Genomic DNA, 21,975 nt, shown 5'->3' with positions numbered 1-21,975 from the left:
AGATGAAGCGTTTGGAGCATTTTGAGAGGTTGTGTGTCTGCTCAAAGCTAAATTTAGGGAATTAGTCCGAAGATTATGTTGTTCAAACTCATGTAGCCATAAGAATTATGTATACATAGAGAAACGTATATGTATAAATAACCAAGAATGGTTAAAAATAGTGAAACAAGCTCTATTTAGTAAAATAATTTTTATATGTTGTTGCCATAAAGATTGGTCCCTAGATATAAAGTTTATAAACAACGCCTTAGTTTTTTTATAAGTGCATATGGTGGTGGATTCCGAAAATTTAGTGTTTTATAGCAATTGAGGATCAACTTTAAAATACCTCCGAAAGACACCACCTGATATTTAGGTGAGGGCGCTGATAGACAATTTTATAGCAATTAGACACAAACTCTTTATCAATTAATATTATGCATAAAATGAAAGTATGTATATATATTTGAAAATATTAATGTACAATTGTGTTTTCTAACAACCGATAAAAATAATAGTACCTATATAATAATTCACATACCTAACCTAAATAACTATAAAAAGAAATTGTATGCTATAAAATTTGAATAGTTTTTGTTCGCAAACAAACAAACGGGCAGTGATAATAATCTAATGGTTTCACTTGTCATCCATTTCAAATTACTTTATAATGCTGCTAATCACTTTCTAAATAGGAAATACATTTGAAAAGAAAAAAAAATGCCCCAAAATATTCGCTACAGCTGAAAAAAAGATTAATCCAAATGTACATGACGAATTGGAAAAGTCCAAACAAAAAGTACGAGAGGAAAACGTCACAGTGACACTTCGTTTAGTAGAACTTATGGAAATTTAGATTTTTTTTCCACGAATAAATCGGTGTAATTATTCGGATCAGCAAAGCGTGAATTTGAAGAATATTTTATTTACCGTATAAGAGAGTGAATTGAAATGAGAATTTAAAAAAAATCTAATAGACGAGTATTTGTGTACGTATGTAACGTGTAATTACTGTCCACCGAGGGTTACTGTGCGTTTTTTATTGTTACTGTACAGTACACACCTCACTCTCTCTTTCACGCACGATGTGCCAAAAGGGGACGCTTGATGCGACAGGGAATAAAACACCTGTCCAATAGCTATAAATGTTGGACTTTGGGTTCAATAATATGTATTCTTTTTTGAAAATGCGGGAGATCTTACGTTCAAACATTAAAGCTGCTAATTTTTCTAGAACATAAATTCTAAATAATTTGTAGGTTATGTGGGACAGTTTTTGGGACAATATGCGAAATTGATATAGACTACTAAACGCAAAAGTAAATAGTTATACAAAATAAAAAGTGTCTGGGTTTTTTTCTTCTTAACACGCAGAGACAGTTGAGAGGAAAAGAAAGAGAGAAAAAGTGGGCAAATTGTAATGATAATAAATATAATTGTTGTCAGTGTAGCGTCACGAAACGAGACATTGTCCCATTGCCTGTGACAAATTATCGTTTCCCATAGTTGCTCAGGCGTAAAACAATTGACGGTGTTTTTGTCATGTGACACTCACATATAGTCCAACTGCAGTGTGAATATATAGAAACATTTTTTTTTGTATTTTGTTTAAAAAAAAAAACTTGAAGCAAAAAATTATGTTTACCCGAAAAAAGGTGCTTCAATTTAAATAGGAGCTCCATAAATGATTTCTTAGTCACATATAACATTTCATTGCACATTTTAAGATGGACTTCACGCGTGTCTACCGTTTAATCCGCCATGGCCACTGTTTCAAGCTGCGATCTTTGCTTGAGGAGTCTTTGAAACGTGTTTCTCAAGCAACCAAGAAGAAAGTTGTCCCACACACCTGAGATACCATCATTCTCTCTTGCGCAGGCACGCTAAATTGTTGCATTTTTCCGAAATATAATTTCTATATATCTTCAGGCTTAGCTGAGCAGGAATGGAGGTAGCTGAGAAAAAAAATCCAAGTCCGGCCATGCAATAAATTATTCATCAATTTTGACCATTAATTTGTCTTTCACCTGACTTTTCTTTACGGACGAGATTTTATTTGACATTTACCACAGATTATTCACTTCGCAGTCTCCTCGTATTTTTCGACAACTCGTTTGCATATTCTCAGCCCCCTTGCTGCCACTCTGCCCGGGCGGAGTCAAGAAAGTCGCGAGGTCGTCAGCAACCGCGTCTTTGTGCTGTGAGAGCCATTTATGCATACCACAAATGCTGGCCCGGCTAGCCCAGTCAAATCTTGCGAATAATCCTCATCGTGAAATTTTTAAAAAGTTTTTTTTTTTATTTTAAAAAATATGTGTACAGTGGGACCCCAGTACAACGACCACTCGGATGTACTCTTCACACTCATTATTTTCAATGCGCGAGAGTAGTTCAACCAAGCCGTCGTTGTACTGGGGTCCCACTGTAGTACTGATATTTAAGAAAATATATTTTTTTAATCTTTGTATTATGAAAAGGAATGAAATATAAAATTTTGATCAATATTCAAATATTTATATGAAAATATGACAATCATAAAAAAAAAATCATTTGTTTAAACATTTTATTGGTCCTTTTGTTGGATTTTAATTAACCTGTATGAATTTTTTCGCTAAAACCTTCAACGATGGCTCTATTTGGGACTCAATGGAGAGAAAAAAAATCCCGGGTGGAGAAATTAAATAGCAAGAGATTTCCCGTGAATTTTCACACGCTGAGTGACGAAATGGAATGAAAAGCACGCAATATTGGATATCACATTTATCGAATGTGAAGCACATGAGGTACAATAAAAAAGCAATGAGGAAAGCTTTTAAACCAAATACATGTGACGGCGGTGTGGTGCAAAAGAGGAGGAAGATGGTACACGAAAATGCGGGCACAGGGAGACGAGGGGGCTCTGACGGGGAGAGGAGCGAAAGAATGGAGAGCACACGGGGATTCAGTCCGTGTGTACAGAGAGATATAATATCACCTAAATAACATACCATCCGTCTGGTGGTAATTGCACAAATTAAGTGAATTAGTGCTTTCAGCAAAACGCTCACCTATTTTACAGTGGTGCCCTGCAGAGGAGTTCTCTGGACAGCAGGCGACCACGGCACCCATGGCAGACGAATGCCTCTACACAGGTAAATGTGCGCGACTACCACTTGAGAATTTCACGTTTTTGTTCTTGTATTTGAGGTGAGTGAGATGGGCATACCTGGGATGGCGAGATATTGGATGCACTGCCGGCCAACCGGTTTGCACTGTTCTCTTGAGGTGAGTGAGGAGACGAGAAAGAAGTTGAGGAGGAGAGAACAACAAAAAAAAACTCATAGGAAACTACAGGGGAAAAAAGACAAACCGCAGCGACAAAATCCAGCAACACGAATAACCCGAGAGTGCCCAAGATGTTGGCCAAGAATCTCCGGTGGTGGAAGAAAAAAAAAAGGTCCAGGCAGCACCTCCGACAAAAATCTCTCCACTACGTCAAGGAAGTCAAACACGATGTTGAACTTGAGTGTGACTGTATACTCGTGTTTTGGGGCTTTGAGGGTTTTTGATACCTTGAACGGTGTTAAAAATACTACTTTTAAAAAAATACAAAATAAAATTGAGTGTAAAAAGAATTATACCGTTCATGGTAAGCAGAACATCTCAAGATTTTACATTAAAATCTGAATGCTGCCACTTGATACTCAAAATAATCAAATTGATTTTTCCGCTAGAGGGCTACAATCTTCAATAGAGACACCTGGTGTTAAAATTAAAATAAAGAAAAATAACAACTTTTAGCCGATGTGGTGTTAATTTCGTAAATTGTGTTGTGCAATTAATAATAATCAGGATTCTCTATTAATGGTTTCATTGCTGCAGGGAGGCTATAATGATGAATAGAGGATTAAACAGGTAAATCGTCACCCCTTTTTCCGGTATGCGTGTACCGAATGACGTGCTAAGGGATTGGCGCAAACACGACAAAAGAACAAGAAAGACTGATCAATTTCTGTTACCAATCGTGCTTTTACTTTATTAATTCACCCAGTTCCCATTCCCACCTTCCGACAATATACTTTGTGCAGTAGTATTATGTTGAGAAATTATCGATACATTCAACAACAATTCCTCCTGCCGAGTGCCGCCCTTTTCCATACTTCTCCCCTTTTTCCCCCTCGTTTTAACGTGGCGTTCGCGCAAATAACCCCAATCGCACTTCTTCGGCACATCATCGAGACATGGAGGGCTAATTTTTAATAAATTGGCATCAATTATCTCGGAAGAAAAAAAATTATAGGCTTCGAAGGGAATGAATTATGTGGAAGTGTGCAAAAGGCACAAAACTTGAATTTATGACTTTATAATTAGTCAGTAAATTGCTGATCATCAACGATCTTCGAAGATGCACCTTGATCGTAAATAAAACCCGCAGATAAATACTATGTGAAAACTTTTCGATAATTTATTGGTACAACTCACGAAATTTCAGCGAGAATGCACCGATCGCGCCTTAATATGCATATTACATGCACTTTTTGCGATCACACGCGTGTAGGAGATGTTTTGGTAAACATGGTGCGGTGCGCAAGGATCTCTATAAGAGATCTCTCAATCAATATGGCATTTTACAGTGAGATCTGTCGACTGATCATCAAGGGTGGGTTGGGTTGGTTTGTTGTATGTAGGAAAAGATAGTGATCGCGATCTTTACGATCGTGCAATTTCTGCATTTCATGCTTTAGGTGTACCTACTACCAAAAATGTCAATTATTCAGCTGCATATATCCAAGTGATCGTAACGCATGATGCGATCTGTCATACGTGGAATGGTGAATATTATGCGGTATGCATTTCGTTGCTTCTTCGTTCAAATTCGCATCACTTTGTTCGCTTGAATGATCACATTGTCGGAAAACGTTGAAAAATTCATTGGCAGACAGCAATAGTGCACCTGTTTGGCCACAGGGCAGAGAGACCTTATTTCCATCTCAACCGCCATTAAATATTCTCGTTTATACAAATTTTTCTTTTGCATCGCGAACCGGCACAAACGCAGGCACTTGAAGAGCCGCCGCCGCCGATCACAGCGCATGATGGGATGGTCGCTCTATGAGTTGGCCAGCACCATGGTTCAACAATATGTGAAAACCTTATTTTGTGCATTGTTTCCATCACGACTCTTGGGTACGTCACGATTTTCCACTTCGTGCCTACATAAGCGCATAAAAAAAAACGAGAAACGAAAAAAAAAACGTACAAGAAGAAAATTTGTGCGCGGTACATCAACTAAACTCATTAAATATGGATATATACGGCGCATTCCTATATATACCTTTTCCTATTCGCGCGGAGCATTACCTATACCGTTCGATCACAATTTGTACAAAAAGACCGTACCTTCAAACAACCATCCGACGAATTGGTGAGGGCAATGAGAGAGAAAATGTGGATGAAACAAGTGCAAAATTGGCAAAAATTAGTTGCAAAGTGGACAAACAATTTTAACATCAAGTGTTCTCTATGAATTATTATGATGTATGCAACTAGGGAGAGAGTTGTAGAATAAATTCTGGACCATCTATACCATCCACGCATATCCGTAGCTCACATTACCCTTAAAAGAGTGATCACAGCTAAAACCATAAACACAATTTTAACACATTTCTTTTAAAGCCAAACATTTTAAAAAAAATCAAAGCATCGCTGGACTTTGGGAGGTGACGTTGCTGCAATTAGCACAATACCTGAGAATTCTCACGTCTTTGTGGGGGGAAGACGAAAAAGTGCAATTGCTTTTAAAAAACAATTACTTCCTCCAATCCTGCAATCCCGACAATTTCTCTGTGTGAGAAATAACCTTCTATTAAGTCGAAGCTCAATATTGGGTCTCTCCGCTCTGGAAAATCAGTGGATTATCGTGTTCCCCCGCTTCATGCGCTCTTCCCCCATACAGCACATAAGATGCCAAGCAATAAAGCCCAAAGGAGCGTGGTGGGTTGGGGGTGGTGGAGAGAAAGGGATAAAGTTTCCTTGTGTCGACACAAAAACTAACCCATCAAAAGTGTGTTTTAATATAAATGGGAAATTAAAAATTTAATTAAAATTCGGCGTCTCCATCTCCACCCACCCACTGTTACATCATCTCTTCCTGTCTTCCCTCTCTCTCGCACACTGGGAGATTCCGTACAAGACGCCACAGCGAGGGACTCTCGATGGAAAGTTACCCAGAAAGAGCACTGTGAGAATGAAGAAAGTTGTTTTCGCGCGATGCGTTGAGATTTCATTAAGCATACAAAATACACATTGGGGAGACACTGGGGGTGGTGTGAGGTGGGTGGGGGGAAGGGGTTGAAGGTGACCTGCAGAAAAAGGAGCCAGTTTTCTCACTCAAGCTGAGAATACAAAACACACAAGTCACAATAATTGAGAATAACACCAAATGGTTTGCTTTTGCTCAACCAAGGGGTGGTAATTTAACGAGACTGTTGTGTGTTTGTAATAGAATAATGTATATTTAAGAATCTATAACTCCTTAAGGTCGTTATGTTGTTCTCCTTACAAAATAGTAGGGGGCTGTCGGGTAAAAGAAACGTGAGGGCACCTTTATTGACGGAAGGGTATCAATTTTTCGATTTAAGATACTACTTTGTTAGATTTTTCTTACTTTTTCAAATTCTGAGAGAGTAATCCTTTCTATGTTTTCAGGTTTAAATCAAAATTCGAATCAAACCTTTTTTGTCCAAGAGGATAACCGAAAAATACCACGCGACTCCATCCCGAGTCACAGAGTCGATTGACCCCTATTTTTTTTTTCGTGCGCTAATTTTACCAGAAACATTCCCCTTTCATGGCAGCAACGGCATTTATTGCGACTTGAGCGAATTTAGGGATATTAAAATGTGTTAAAAAACTTTAGATAAAATTGAAAAGAGTGTGCAAAAAGTGAATTTCATTGCACGGCTCTAACGACACAACTTCATAGACATGATGCACACGACAGCAGCCAGCGATGAGGGGTAATGTTCACTTTGATAGCACAAATGTTGAGGTTAAACTTTATGCTTGGAGCAATAGTGCACATAGGGGATGATATTAAAGGTACTATAGCTGCTGCAATGGCATTGCAGTGTGTCTGCCACTGGGGAGGTGCCGTAAGGACACTCGGCAGCGTTGAAGGTAAAAGGGCCCAAGAATGGCTAAATTGCTGGATGTTTTTGAGTACCTGGGCTGCTATCTAAGCATTCACACTCATTGTGTGTTTGTGCATCCTAACAAAATTCTCGGAATTCAGGACCACATCACTCCGCCATTGCCCTTCTGGCCCCCTTCCACAAAATTCAACAATACCAACGGGAGACGCTTTCACTTTATTGAATGATTTCTCGGTGTAAGTAACCGAAAAATCCTTCAACAATCGGGCAAAGGGAAACGCGATATACGCTAAAAGTCTTGGGAGTGTGTCATAGATTAGGTTTTTTAGTGCAGCAAAAAGCCACCATTTGTTATCAACTTTGGCATTAATGATGTGTGGTTAGTGATAAGTTTTCCATAATGTTCTTTTAAATGCATGGTGTGAATGAATCAAGGAAAAAACCTAAAGTCTTCACCTAATAATAGTTATTACCAGCAAGCGTGTGTATGAAATGTATATAAAACCACACACAAGCGATAGCGAAACAAGGTGGAGGAACATAGGATCCACTATATTGTACACGTTGCTCACGAATTATGTAAAAGCTGTAAAATATTTATTTTGAATAAATTATGCGAAAAATAAAGTCTTTACTCTCAGAGAAATTATAGAATAAAGATCGATTTATAAGAACTGAATGAATTGTAAGTCCTTTAAGTTTTCATTTGAATGTAAAAACTCTTAGCTAGGATACAAAATTTTAAACTTAACCGTTTGACCGAGAATCTCTACAGAACAGATAACATCCAAAAAATTAAAATTCTTAATGATAAAAACAAAAAATTCTTCAAAATCTAATCCTTACTATATGAGCGTGATAACTTCAACCCAGAGTTGTATATATATAGAGTAAAATTTTCTTCGCATTATGTTGGATTGTAACTTGTGAATGTTCAGCACACAAACAGAGAAATCCATCATATAAATTTTGACTAAAAAGTTTGTAGCCAAATAATTGAAACCAAATAAGGGTAAGCAAGCACACCCTCGTTAGTTCTATTTGGGTTATGAAATACCTACCTGTGAGACTTTCCCTGCATCTCCTTCAAAATCAATGTGAACAAGTTTTAAAAAAAATCAAGGTGGTGGGATGGTGAAGGAGGATACGAGGTGGAATTTGCAGTGAAAAGTGAAATTTTTCCGCAGTGCACCAAACGAGTGGAAAGAGTCAATTGACGGTGTACTCTCAAAGCAAATATTGACGCACCAATGCAGCTCGCGGTGACACACTTAGGGATATTCGCTATTCTGTAATTGTTAATTATTTCCACTTATCAGATAAGAATAGCGTCTCGAGAGCGACTAATGAGACATTCCATGCGCGTGTTAGTTTTCATGAGTCCCGGGGTGGGTTGGCACTCTGATTAGTTGAAGTGTATAAGAGCTTGGGAGAGTAAGTGAATAAGTTATTCGGCCTGGCCCCTTTGCCTCTCCCTCATTATTTCATTTTCTTCCAACTTCTTCGTCGTGGATGGCCGTCCGCCTCCTCGCAGACCCCCTTCGGCCCACTTGGGGCCCCGTTGCTGCCTCAGAGGAGCGAGCGAGATAAGATGGAGTGTGTATTTATAGCTCAGATGGCAACGCTAATTGACACAGAAACTCATTATATTGAAATATATATATATACAATAATGACATATATTGTAATTAATTAAGAATATCATATTCAATGATTGCGATAGATGAAAAGGAATGCTGAAGTGAATGATGGGGAAAATTATGGGGTATTGTGGAAAACGGCCACCCTCTCCACCCACGTCTTGCAAAACCCTCTAAAGACCCAAAAAAAAAGAGTCGATTAATAACTTTTAACAGACGCAAAATGGTGTATGACGTTGTTGCTTAATGTTGGTGCATCCATCAATGGAATCTCAAAACTTCTCGATGATTTAATTTTGATAATTAGTTTGGTAACTTTACCATCTCAACTTTCTCATTCATCATCTGTACATATATAGCATCTATGGGTCCGGAGAAATAGTCACACAATTGTTGTGCACTCACATCCGGAGATCATTAGTGCAGGAGATTGGCATATGAGTTGCCAGAGCACTTCTAAATGATTTCTCTACACAAATCAATTTTAATTACTCCAACTTCAACTAAGATTCGTGACATTTGGGTTTTTTTTCATTCTTATCTGCAAGTTATTCTTGATTTACATAGAAGTTGGAAAATTTAATATTATCACAGGAAATTGAAGGTTTTACATTAAAATTCGGGAGTTTTCTTTTCAATTTATCAAGTCGTTGAAATAAAAAAAAAGATAAGAAAAAAATTCTTTTGGTTTTGCATTCTTGATTCAGAATTGGTAAGCTCAAGAATAATACAGAAATATAAATCGAGCGTTATAGTATAATAATTTGCTACATATTTCAAAAATCTGATATGAACGGGAAGAAATACCTATATACTTAAAATATATTACGTTAAATGTAAAAATATAAAACGTTAGAAACTCTAAGATCATTACATTTTAAAAATAAAATCCAAATCATATAACCTAAAATTAGAAGAAAATTCGTTACAAAATGCAGAATTGTTAACGTTAGAAATTCTAACGTTGATTAGCGTTAATATTTAAAGCAGACAAAAAAGATTTTTGTCTTTTATGTGTGGTAGATCCTGTGGTGATTTTTTGCCATATCTTCGTTAAAGAATTTTTTGAGCGATAAACATCATTTCAGTTCAGCATCACATCCTTAATCTGTTTGAGCATTAAATATGATCAAACAGAAGTAGATTTGTTAGTCAAGAGAATAATGGAACAGTGGCTACAGGGTGTATTGATTGAAGCATCTTTCCTCATGGTTGGAGAAGAAAGAGTTTGAACAAAATAAAAGGAAGAATTATTTCATTTCTTATTCATTCCACTCTCCATTTCTCCGTCTTTGCCTCCACATTCGGGCCTTGTGGTAACACATTAATGTGAATTTTTATTATTGTGTATTTTGGTGTCGTGAATGATTTTCACATTTTCTTCCCTTTTATTTCAGAACACAGTGTTGTATTTTGTGAATTTTAACCACCCAGACACCACGTCATGGGTCTCTGTACTCCCCATCTTTTTGTTTTTTTTACTTGTTTCGTCTTCATCGTCACTCACTTGGGTGTGCGAAAATGCGCGAAAACAATCTGCGTGATTGCAAATAATGTGCGAAAGTTTCGAAAGAAAATTCTCTCTTTTTTTTCAGTTAAATGGCTATTTCTGTATTGACCCTGTCTCGCGTCGATTTGCCATATAACCATTTTGGTTTCCTTGTGCTTGCTCAATCAATCGCGACCCTCCGTATCTTGTGGCATGGGTACATATATTTCATGTGAAATCTATGAATAGGAATTGCGAATTGCCCAGCGATGTCGCGCTTTGGAAAATTTCTCATTTATTCCTATATGCAGAATGGCACAATTGGTGAATGTGCGAAATGCCATTGTTTAGCACCTTTCGTCACGGTTGAAAGTTGAAAGGCGATTGTTTCACCCAAACTATTCAAATTGATAGACCAATTCCGCGGTCCGCTGAATTTTTCTCGCACCACAGCAATGTCCTCCCTCTTTGTTATTATTTCTTTCACATTCACACAAATTCCTTTTCGCCACGTACTTTTGGGTGGATCTCACATTGCCTATGTGGACACATCGTCCACCCAAAAATAGATCTTCATCTCGTCACGAAATACTCTCAAACAAAATTCAAAAATCTCTCTATGTATTATACAGATGGATCCATCACCGTACAAATAAATAAGACTCTCAAAATAATATATAGCAGAAAAAAAAAGAGATGAGAATTGAGAAGAGGGCAGAGAACGATAGAGGAGGAGAGACAGCGAGGCAACATGCAAAATGTGTCAACATTGATAATTTCAAATTTTCTAAAACACTCCCGAAAACACGCATTACACGACTCCAGGAAAAAATAACATTTATGAGGAACGAATGTTAATAAATTATATTTTTAAATTAAAAAGAAGAAAGAACCCGACTGTAAAAATAATTATAAAAACTAACCATAATTAAACACAAACTCAATTTTCTTTCAGTATAGGGAACTTGATTTAAAATCAAAGTATATTTTGTAATAAAAGATTAAAATAATTGTTTGTTTATCCTAAATTTAGAACTTTTAATTAAAACGTATTTTTAATGGTGACTACCAGGCGCCTCCATCTTAGTATATTTTTTTTTATATATATTTAGTAAATATCTATTGCATGTGTTTGTTTTACAAATTTATTCACGTTATGATCCCCAACTCAATTAATTTAAAAACAAATGAAGGCTCTTAGTGATCTTGAAGATCCTTTATCCATTATTTTAAAATTATTTTGAAATATTTATAAAAAATTAAATTCAAACATTACGTAATCCAAAGAAAACTTTCATTTTCAGTAAGGCATTTAAAGGTTCTTTTACAGACTTTATTATGCCCTGATGAAGCAACTGAACCCCAATTTTTCGCAAACAATTATAAAAGAAGGTAATCAAAAATCCCTACAATGCTTCTGCAACGTTACACTTATGGACGAATATCGTTGTATGTTGGAGTTTTGTTTGGGTTTAACTACAGCTCGCCTGTTTCCACTAATAAATGTTTCTGTCCGTTTTATTGTGAGCATTTAAAATATATTTTTAGATCGCGATCACACCGCCAAAAAAACAGAGAAATTTTGGTTGTCTCCAATAACATTGTGGGTGTTTGGAAATTCGATTCTCTCAGGGATTCATGATGAATTTAGATTTAAAAGAATTTTACTTTGAGATTCATTTTTGTCTCATTTTGAAGATTTTTTTTAAACAAAATTTGTCCTACCTACGGGATAGTTTTTGCTTTTTACCACACTGATTGTCCGATATGCCGTGAGCAAAGCAATTATTGGGTGTAATGAAGGGATTGCGGTGGCAGCTTTTGCAACACCCCACCAGAAGATAGAAGAGAGTGAAAAAGAACCCACCTTCGGGAATATATTATTACAAGAAAATTAAATTAAGTTAGTGTGGCATCGATTGGTGAGAAATTTATATGTGCCTCGATACTATACTTATTGTACGAGGAACTATTGCTCTTGCTTTATATATTGTACCCACTCAATAAAACGAGGGTAGCGCGATAGTTGAAGTCTGCACGCAAACTGTAATTTATTTATGAGTCTCAATATACTACACTCTTGTTCAGCATATAAAGGGATATAAGGGAGGATGAGGGGCGAACACAAAAAAAACGTACAGAAGGAATTCTAATTTGGAGCAGCAGGACGATATCGTTCTCTGACTCTCACGCCCAAAATAAAGAAGCGAGGAAAAACGAAATGTTTAAATGAACTTTTATGATTTGCCTCCTCCACCGAGTTTAATTAAAATTTGTGAATTTAATTACCCCGCGCTTGTACCGTATAATTCCTACACTAATTTCATTTGTAATTCCTTCAAAAATTTCTCAACAACTATCGTAGAGGGGGCTAGCACAGGGGTGAAGGATAGCAGTAAAGTTTTAGATTAACGATCAAGCAGCACTGAGACATGTTTTACTGATGTGCTGCAGCACAAAAAACACTATTTTGAACACTATACTTAGAAAAATTTGATATCCAATGTTTCTCCTTATTGAAATCAAAAATATGAGATAGTTTTCATTATTTTGAAAAAAAAAATCTCAGAGAATTTTTGTAGATTAAGATTAACAGAATTTTGAAATAAAATATTATTCCATATATGATTATGATCCTCATCACCCCCATTTGACAGTATTATTAATATTTTAAAAATTATGTTTGTATACCTTTAGCATTAAGAGAACATAAGATAATTAAAAATTAATGATCTCTATTTAAAATATAATTCAAATCGTCGCTGGAATGTAATTAGTGTAGCGTTTTATCAAATTTTATTGTCAAATCCATTGTAAAAAAAAATAAATAAAAAAAAATTTAGTTATAAATGAATTAGCCTAATTGACATTGAACTCTGTGGGTTTGTTGGCACTCCCTGGTTGGTATCTATGAGACCTCTAACCGTGGATATTTCACGAGTGATTTCATCGCCTCGAGAGATCAAACCCTTGGGCCATGTGAGATTTTCCCACAGAGAGCGAATGGAGCTTCCCAGCAGAGGCCCCTGCACGGCTGAATTCGTGCACCATAGACCCTGGGTATTGGTATATATGCGATGTTGTATTGAAAGTCTCGTATACGCTTTACGCTCTGATAGGAATTTATAGGTGTAAATAAATATTATTAAATACATAATTTAGAGTAAAATTTATCGGTTCTTATCTCATGGCTGAACCCAATAGTGTGCCGACCGAGCCGATATCTCTATCTGGGGGTAACAGACTCGCAGCCGTGTGGTTCTTGTTTGCATTTTATTATTGCGCTCAACACCAAATCTGAAATATCGTGCGGCTCCGGTTTCGCGGCGAGACATGGCCCATGGAAAAAGGAAGGGCGGGAGGGTGTGCGCTCGGACGGACTCCCCCCGCAACAACCTAGGGGTATAGATAAGGTTACGCGGGGAAGAGAGTACTGTGAATTTTGGTATGCGGGGGGTTCTGATGAACACACCGGATGACGGTCCCACACCCCCGGATGGGTTGACAATCCGACGGGTGCCCTGCGGGTTCCCAATCCACCTCTGCGCGCGTCCGCACTGTGCACCATCGTGCAGACCAACTCAGCAGCGGTGTACATAAATCACAAGGCGAGTTTGGGAATATCTGCTCTTGGGCTATGCTTGTAGTACAATGGCGTGTGTATGGCGCGTACACTGATTTGGCCGTCGCCCCCGATTTATCGAATATATTGACCGCATGATATTGTGATTAAGCCACCTCTCCGCCTCACTTCACGTCTTGTGTGCAGCTGCCGATGCTTTAGCCGAGTGAATCATGCAGAATTTATGGGAACACGAGTTTATTTTCATTTTTTTTCCTAAGATTCCGTATTTTTCTATTTAATTCCTAAAATTTCTTGTTTTTTACATTTCAAATTATCTTTTTTTTTAAATTGGTTGTCCTAAACATTCAAAAACGCGCTTAAAATTCAAATCAAAACGGTTTTTGGCATTACAGGTAACACAACCCGGCCGCCCCAATAAATGAATTGTTTTACTAATTGGTTATGTGATAAAATATTAGGAAAGATAAGTAATTTAAAATAAGTAAAAGACTCCTACTTATCTCATTCTTCTAACCCGAATTCTCATAAAACAAAAACAAAAATGAAGACGATGTTCACCAAGAAAATCAATAAGCAATTTTTATTATTTTGTTTTTTGAATATCCGGGAACTTTGATTTGTAATTCGTACTGTGATAAACTACTATGCATAACCTAAATGACATCATGGCCATTGAACGTTCTCATAATTTTCTGAAGATCCCTTTGCAGAGAGCGCAAGTGTGTGCGTGATGGTAGCCATGTGTGCGAATGTGTGCAGGGCTATCACATTTATATTCTAATTTGAAATCTGTTTGATCATAAATCACCCAACAACGCTTTGCCGCCGGATTGTGATGTGTAGTGCAGAGGAATGGGGGCCCCACGGGAGTGAAAGAGAATGGCGATATGGGAGAAAACTCGTCCGCGTCCGGCATTCACGGCCCAACCGCCAACAATTCCGCCACTATAATTGGCCTCTTGATTGCGCGCCACACCGTTCTCTGCCGCATTTCTCAAAGATTTACGAGCGCGCCACTTCGTCATATTCAATTGTTTATTTGTCCACATAAATATATTTCAATATTCATTTAATTGGGCACCGATTGGGGTTCCAACCGGGTGTCGATGATGACAGAAATGATGAAGGTACATAGCTAAAAGGGACTCACCTTTGCCGTCTCTGCCGTTACATATATATGTGGATTTCTAAATGTTCCCTTCTCTCTTCTCTTCACTTGAGATGTTCGATGGACGTCGGTGTCTGGGTTAACACGCTGTATATATATATCAGGTTTTATATCGAAATCAATTGAATTATTTAGGTCCTAGCCCCCTTCTACTCAGCTTCACTCGCACACAACGACAATGTGGCACTTCTGTGGTTCTCAATTGATGAAATTCAATCGAACAACTGTGGAATCCCTTTTCCAATTTTCTCACTCAAAAGGAATCTGTTGGAAAATCCATGCCATTTGCACCACATGGAAAGTAGATAGATTGGATACACTTGAACATCACATAATATCAAACCCAAGTAGTGGGTATCACTGCATATTTTGATTCATTCAATCCTTGCTTGAAACCCACACTCCTCGTGCCGGGGAGGATATTAAACTACGAACTACCAGGATCCCACAGGCTGCTACTCTTGTTGACCAAGCACAAGTGGCGTTGAAGTAAATCGCCAAGCTCTGTCTGCAGCGTTGCTAGTTGTTTGAATTTTTTTTTCGGATTCTCAGCACACTGCACTAGGTTCAAGGACCATTAATTCGAAAAGACGAACCGAGGTTGAGGTATTGCCGTGGCAATTGAGGGGTAAACAAACTCAGTGCGATTTCGCCCAAACACAACCAGCGCTACCCAAATCAGTGCTTAAATCACACAAAACACCCACGGTCTGGGGCACAACTGTCTCACTTGTTATTTTGGGGGTAAAGTATAGGTTAATTAGGCATGTGCGGCTCCCGCTCGGCACCAGCACACTCTCTGACTCATCAATTGAAACTAAACGAGAGCCGGGAATGAAAGCAAGAACGAACCATGCGGTGCTACCTATACCTTACACTTTCCAACAAAAGGCGTCTGGCACAAGATGGTGTGTGTCGTTGTTTTGAACGGAAGGCTGGGGTGAAAAAGAGAGAGACTGTTGGAATGGGATGGCTTCTTGGGACGCACATCGGTCGTCTTTTTCTTACATTCATTCGTCGTCAGAGTCTTATGTCAAAAACTCCCAAACTAACACCAACCTATCCTTCTTGTCTGACACTGTAATCCAATGCAGCTGAAGATTAGTATGTGTGTCTGGCAGAGAAACGATCGGAACATCGGGTGGAATCGTGTAATCAAAGTGAGACAGAAACATGTGTAAAAGGTCAATTATTGCGTATGTGGGAGAAAGAGTGAGGTATATGTGGGTTCGGGAGGTGAAGCGGTGGTTTTAAAATTCCCAACAAATTCCCCTCCTTCGGCTGCATGGGTCGGATAATAATAATTACAGCGAGTAATGTTTATAATCAAGAGAAGAGATACAAGGAGGTAAAAAAAGCGAAACAGATATATATCCCCCACCCCACGCTTCACCATTCTACACCGTGATACTGATCTTTTGTCTCAGTCAAACGTGTACAATTTGGGTTCATTAAAATTGTATGGAGCAATTTTTCTAAAAGGCACACGAAGAAGCTGTAGAGCGCAGTTTTCGGTGGGATGGGGATTGGTGGCGCTGCCTGCACCCACGGAGGATGGGGTCGACTGGGTAGGGATAATAAGGATAAAATTCGTCACAATAAAAAACACCCTCCACATACACATACACACGCCATATCATAAAACACGAGAACGCGAGGTGAGTCGGGATGTTTAATATTTCAAAAATCCACACTTAACATAATGACATGAGGAGCTCGAAGAATCATTAAAATTAATTGGCGCCATTCGGAACGTACGTCGAGCAATGCTACAATAGGAGAAGGGATTTTCTTTTCATGTGTCTCAACATCAAGTCAGTGCCTTTTTTCTCTCCTTCTGCTTTTGCCTTCTTTCGCTATATTATTTTAATTAATTCCATCGATTTAATTAAATTGTATGCGTGTATGTGTGTGCCTCAATGCCGTCAGAAGGTGGGTGACTAACCCGATACAACTTCGACTCAAACAACGCATGTTTCAGCGCGAGAGCACCAACACTCACAGACTATCGCATAGTCGAGAGAACCCCCCAAAAAGGAGAACCCAGAGACAGAAGCAAGAGGTGTTCCATTCTGCGTTTTCATTATAATGTTAATTTAATTCAAAATTTGGCCAAAATCGTGACACACTGGGAATTGAGACAATTTATGGCACAGTTCTCACATGCACATTCCACCACTTGTCTCACTCCCACTCATGGATTCTGCGTCTTGCCCACCCTTTCTTTTATATATGCAAGTACATAGACATCATTTGTCTGCAGTGAAAATTTCACCACAGCTGAGATCTCTTCTCACCAGGCTCAGTATTGAGGGAGCTAAAAGGTATATATTTAGTTTAACTATGCTAAAGATAGGTACACCTTGATTAACTACTTAAATTCTAGGTAAAAAATAATATGGTTTTCTAGGTTATATATTGTTCCCATTAATGAGGAACATGTCCTTCATACAAACATTGTATTTAAGTTCTAAGAAAATCGAAGCTATTTTATTTTAAACTAGTCAACTTAATCATTCACTAAAAATAATCAGTTATTAAAAAAGTCTCAATTATTATTTTATTATAAAACTTGTGAAAAAAATTATTTACTTACGTATAGGATCTGTAAGGTCATGCATTGTCAGCCGGGTTTTCACTAAATGATCGGAACAGTGGCGTTGGACGCAAATGATCTCATACTTTGTAAATGATTTCGTTAAATTTCAAGCTTTCTGTAACGTACATAGTAGGTAGGTATGTATGTAATAATATATTGAATAAATTTTGTTATTCCGTATTTTGCTCAATTTTTTTTATAGATAAGAAGAACTAAATAGCTATATTTTATGTAATCCCAGGTTTTACATATTGAGCTTAAAGAAAAAGATCACTTTTCTGTTTCTTCTTCAACTAATTTTTTTCTCCCTTATACCTGAGCCATGAAACTAATCCCTGTCTCGACAGTTACAGTCGACAAAGACTAATCAATATGATCATTAGAAAATCATTCAATAGCTGACCATTACGAGGACCAATTAGGCCAAAAATATCTTCCTTTTTCCATTCCGAAAATCTGACATTGTATGGGAAACAATTTAGTAAATTAAAGGGGATTGGGGGAAAAAAGTCTCTCAACCCGGGATACAATAGGTAGGACGAGGGATTATGCAAGAGAGAGGAGCCCAAGGAAGTGGAAAAGGAAGAATATGGAATGCATTTGCTATGGGAAGATAATGGAATGTGACACAATACTCAGGGATATACTGTAAATACCTCCAGTGTCGGAGTCACTTTAGAATATTGAAAATTGAAGGGAGATTTTGTGTGCACTCTTTCACTAATGATGCATTCAATTCATTTTACTGTTCCATCTCACGACATTCATTTGTGCACCTCTCTCTGCATCCCCCTCCTAGCATCCTACTGGTGTACACCCATCCACCCCTTGGGGGGTCCCATCACGTAGAATTGCACAGGATATTGTGATAAAATCCTTTATGCTGAGCCATCAGAGTGAGAATTGGGACGAGGAGTTGGCGTCTAGCAGGGATTCTGTGAAACAGGTGATTCCAATCCACTCGAAAATGTGGAGCGTGCGAATGATGTGTGCCGGCGAGGTAATGAGGCTCATAATGTCACCGCAACCGAAATGATAATGGTGTGGATAATGTGGGTACAGGCAGGGGTGATGCGACGCCGGTGGAGCTGATGGGGGGCGCACTTTCGGTGGGCCTGCTATCTGGTAGTGATGGGGCGGACATAGAGTAAGGTGGGCGGAGGAGGCGGAACTAGATTAGGGTAATGGACTGTTGAGTGATAAAATGAAGCTGCGGAATAAATCATAGCACCAAAGTGGATGATAGATGAGACACTCAGTGTGCATTTTCCCGTCTGTACGTCATCGAAATGCATTAGTAAATAACACTTTTTTTCCCGCCCTGGCTCTCACTGCTTTCTGCATTTCAAATGACATACCCTCCATCTCTTGCACATTTCTGCCATTGTGCCATTTTTTTCCAGTAGGTACCTCACTTGTATATATCTCTCATATCTTCCCCTCCATTGCACAACATCCGGGAGATTTTAACAGTGAAATTAGCAACTAATTGAAAGAGAAAATCAACATCAAGCTAATATTTTTTTGATTATAAACTACGTTAGACTTCTATATATGTTTGCTCATAAATTAACCCCAGAGAAACTGAATACAGTGGGGGTTTGAATTATCATTTTTTTTTAAGATTAGGTGCTTCCGATCGTTTGTTCAAGATAATCTGCAAAGGAGTTTATTCGTTTTTCTTTAGGAAAATCTCTCATTGTAACAAACATAATTTTTAATGAAATGTTTTTAGTAACATTTGTTATTTAATTTTTTTCATCAGAAATATGAAATCGGTTACAAATGAAACAAGAAAAATTTGTACAAAATCTTTGTTAATTTATTCTTATCATATAAATTGAATTCAATTTCAACCACGGAAATTTGCAATAAATAAAATAGCTAATACCTACATACTTGTTTTATTACGCATAAATATCTAAATACTGCATAATTAATTCAACACTAATGTTTCCATTAAATCCACCACATCTCGGGTTATTTCAAAGTTTTCTAAAATGCAATATTATGAGAATTTCAAGAGTGTATGGCTTTGTATTGAATAGCATTAATAAATAAATCGCGATTAATTAGCATTGGCAAAAGAGAGCCTAATGAGAAAATTAATAAGCAGGATTTTGTTCTGCAAAATTATTTGTGAGGTATTTTAGCAGAAAATCCGGCACAAAATCGCCAAATGAAATTGCAGAAAATTCATAAATTACCTAATTAGACGATTTTCATGGGGTTTCTATATACAAAAGGGGTGATTTTATGGGTTTTATGATGGTGCAAAAAGGAATCAAGGTGATTTTTAAGGTTTGCGTAGCGATACTAATTGTACCACAAAAGGTACCCAAATGAAGGACTAAAGGGTTTTTGGGAATTGTGCTTAAATTACATTTATTTGTATTTCGCAAAGCCCATTATTGGTTCTTTCTGCACACACCATGGAATGACAAAGCTCGACAGGCTAATGGTCATGCCATGGTGATTTTTTTTCGGAGGGGAAGAATGGGGAGAAAAATAGTCAGAAAATTGCATCTGCTCCCATGTCGAATATAATGAGGATTTTGAAAGCAATTAAGGGAGGAATATTTGTCACTTATCTCCGTTTCGATGCCTCCACGTGAGGGAAAAGGACATGGAACTCTCGAGGAATTCACCCTTGTTTGTGAACCAAAATAATTGGCACAATCTTTTCGGTGTGTGCTCCTCTCCTCTTGCCCTCTCTCGCAGTCACTTACAGCAATTTATACTGAAAAATCCTGGCAAATATTGCCATATTTAGGGGATTTAAGGTAAACAATTTGTGTGTAGCTCATCTCGGAGAGGATCTGCAAACCCCATGGCTATATATGTATTATAACAATAGATTTATTGTCATTTCGTACACATATTTTTTTATATGTACTGTATAGCGATGTATATATTATTTGTGCTATATTATGTACAAGAGATCTAAAGAGATTTGTTATTAAAAAAAAATAAATTAAAAATAAAAAGAACTTGGATTATGTTTTATTAATAACAAAATAACACAAGACTCATTAGAGCCTGTTTAAAGAGGGGCCTCTTTATTTTACTAACCAACAAGAAAATGAGAATAATTGATGTAACAACTTTGAAGTATAAGCGGTACATGCATGGCTTGGAATTGTGTGTGTGGGTGGAAAAAGTTGACCTCCCGCTGGGAATGGGGTTGCAGCAAGTGTTGCTGCAGAGTGGGAGGACAATCAAGGGTGGTGATGGTAGGAAAAGTGTTAGGAAAATCGTCGAGTTGGTGGTGGGTGGAAATCAGAATGTCACTAAATAAATATAATACGCACGATTTGTGCACCCCAATGGCGCTCATTATGCTCCTATTCATAGGGCTGCCGTCGCGCTCAACACCTTCCAATTCGTCTCTCTCTTCACGATACGAAGGGGCCATCCCCCAAATGCGGGAGCCACATGGTGGATTCGTCACACACCCAGCTTTCATCCCCCAACCCACACGAGAGTGGTTTAAAACTCACAGCATCATCAGAGCCGTGTTGTTGGGGGTTGTGTATTTGCCATACAGCTGAGTGATTTATCAACGGAGAGAAATGGGCTGAATGGTATCTCAATTGGCGAAGAGGATGCATCATTCATCCTTCCAACTTCCCTTCAATCAGGACCCGTTTCTCACTGCGAAAAATTTAAACCACCCCATCGCTGAACACCCAAAATGTCACTCACAGCACATTGCGATACATCATTGGCTAGGGTCCGTGGAAAAAAATATGGGCATATACCAAGCTAGAATCCTTGACTTTTTTTTATTTTAAATTTTAGTTTACAGTTCAAATCACCAAATATGCAGGAAAGGAGTTTATTCACTTTGAGGTTCTCGAGTATTGCATGAATGGATGTTGAACCATGATTTCGCCACTACGTCCAATACGTTTAACCACCCCTATTGAATCTCCAAATCTAAATTTTAATTTACGGTGACATCGATTTGTCACCCTATACATACATCACCAAACTACCCTTATTCAGCACACATTGATAGCAAGATGTGCAAAAAAAACCAAAGGGCTTGCGTAAATGCAATACATATTGACCTGGTGGGAAATTTACACTATAATTGTGAAATATTTACCATCGAAGTACAGTAAATATTTCACTAATTGCAATTATATCGCCATATTCTTTCCCCGTGCTTCCAATTAAGTACATTTTGCAAATGGAGATGATTTTATTTGAACTGTGATATTCAATTTGTTTTCTCATTGATTTCATGTTCTCATGTATACCAGTTTTAAATGCGACTTAAAAAAATCTTTCAGGTTAAATCCATTAGAAGTCCATTGGTTTTCTTTTTATCGAACTAAAAGCCAAACTTCCGCAAATCCCAATGAAAGTCAATCAT

At 37.8% G+C, this 21,975-nt stretch overlaps 1 protein-coding gene across 3 annotated transcripts in view; it reads right to left on the bottom strand.

Moving 5' to 3' along the window:
* The window catches only part of LOC129791129 (LIM domain transcription factor LMO4), a 141,313-nt gene that overhangs the window by 56,205 nt on the left and 63,133 nt on the right, over positions 1–21,975 (bottom strand). For 2 of the 3 annotated variants that reach the window (XM_055829089.1, XM_055829088.1), the window contains exon 1: positions 14,978–15,813. The exons of the other annotated variant lie outside the window; for it this stretch is intronic. The gene's annotated coding sequence lies outside the window, so the exon portion shown is untranslated. Of the gene's footprint in view, positions 1–14,977; positions 15,814–21,975 lie in introns of those variants that run through there. 3 annotated transcript variants of the gene reach the window in all.

This window comes from Lutzomyia longipalpis, chromosome 2, assembly GCF_024334085.1.
Source record: "Lutzomyia longipalpis isolate SR_M1_2022 chromosome 2, ASM2433408v1".
NCBI classification, from domain to species: Eukaryota; Metazoa; Arthropoda; class Insecta; order Diptera; family Psychodidae; genus Lutzomyia; species Lutzomyia longipalpis.
Note: the sequence above shows the minus strand (reverse complement) of the source record. Positions and strands in the feature narration are given on the sequence as shown.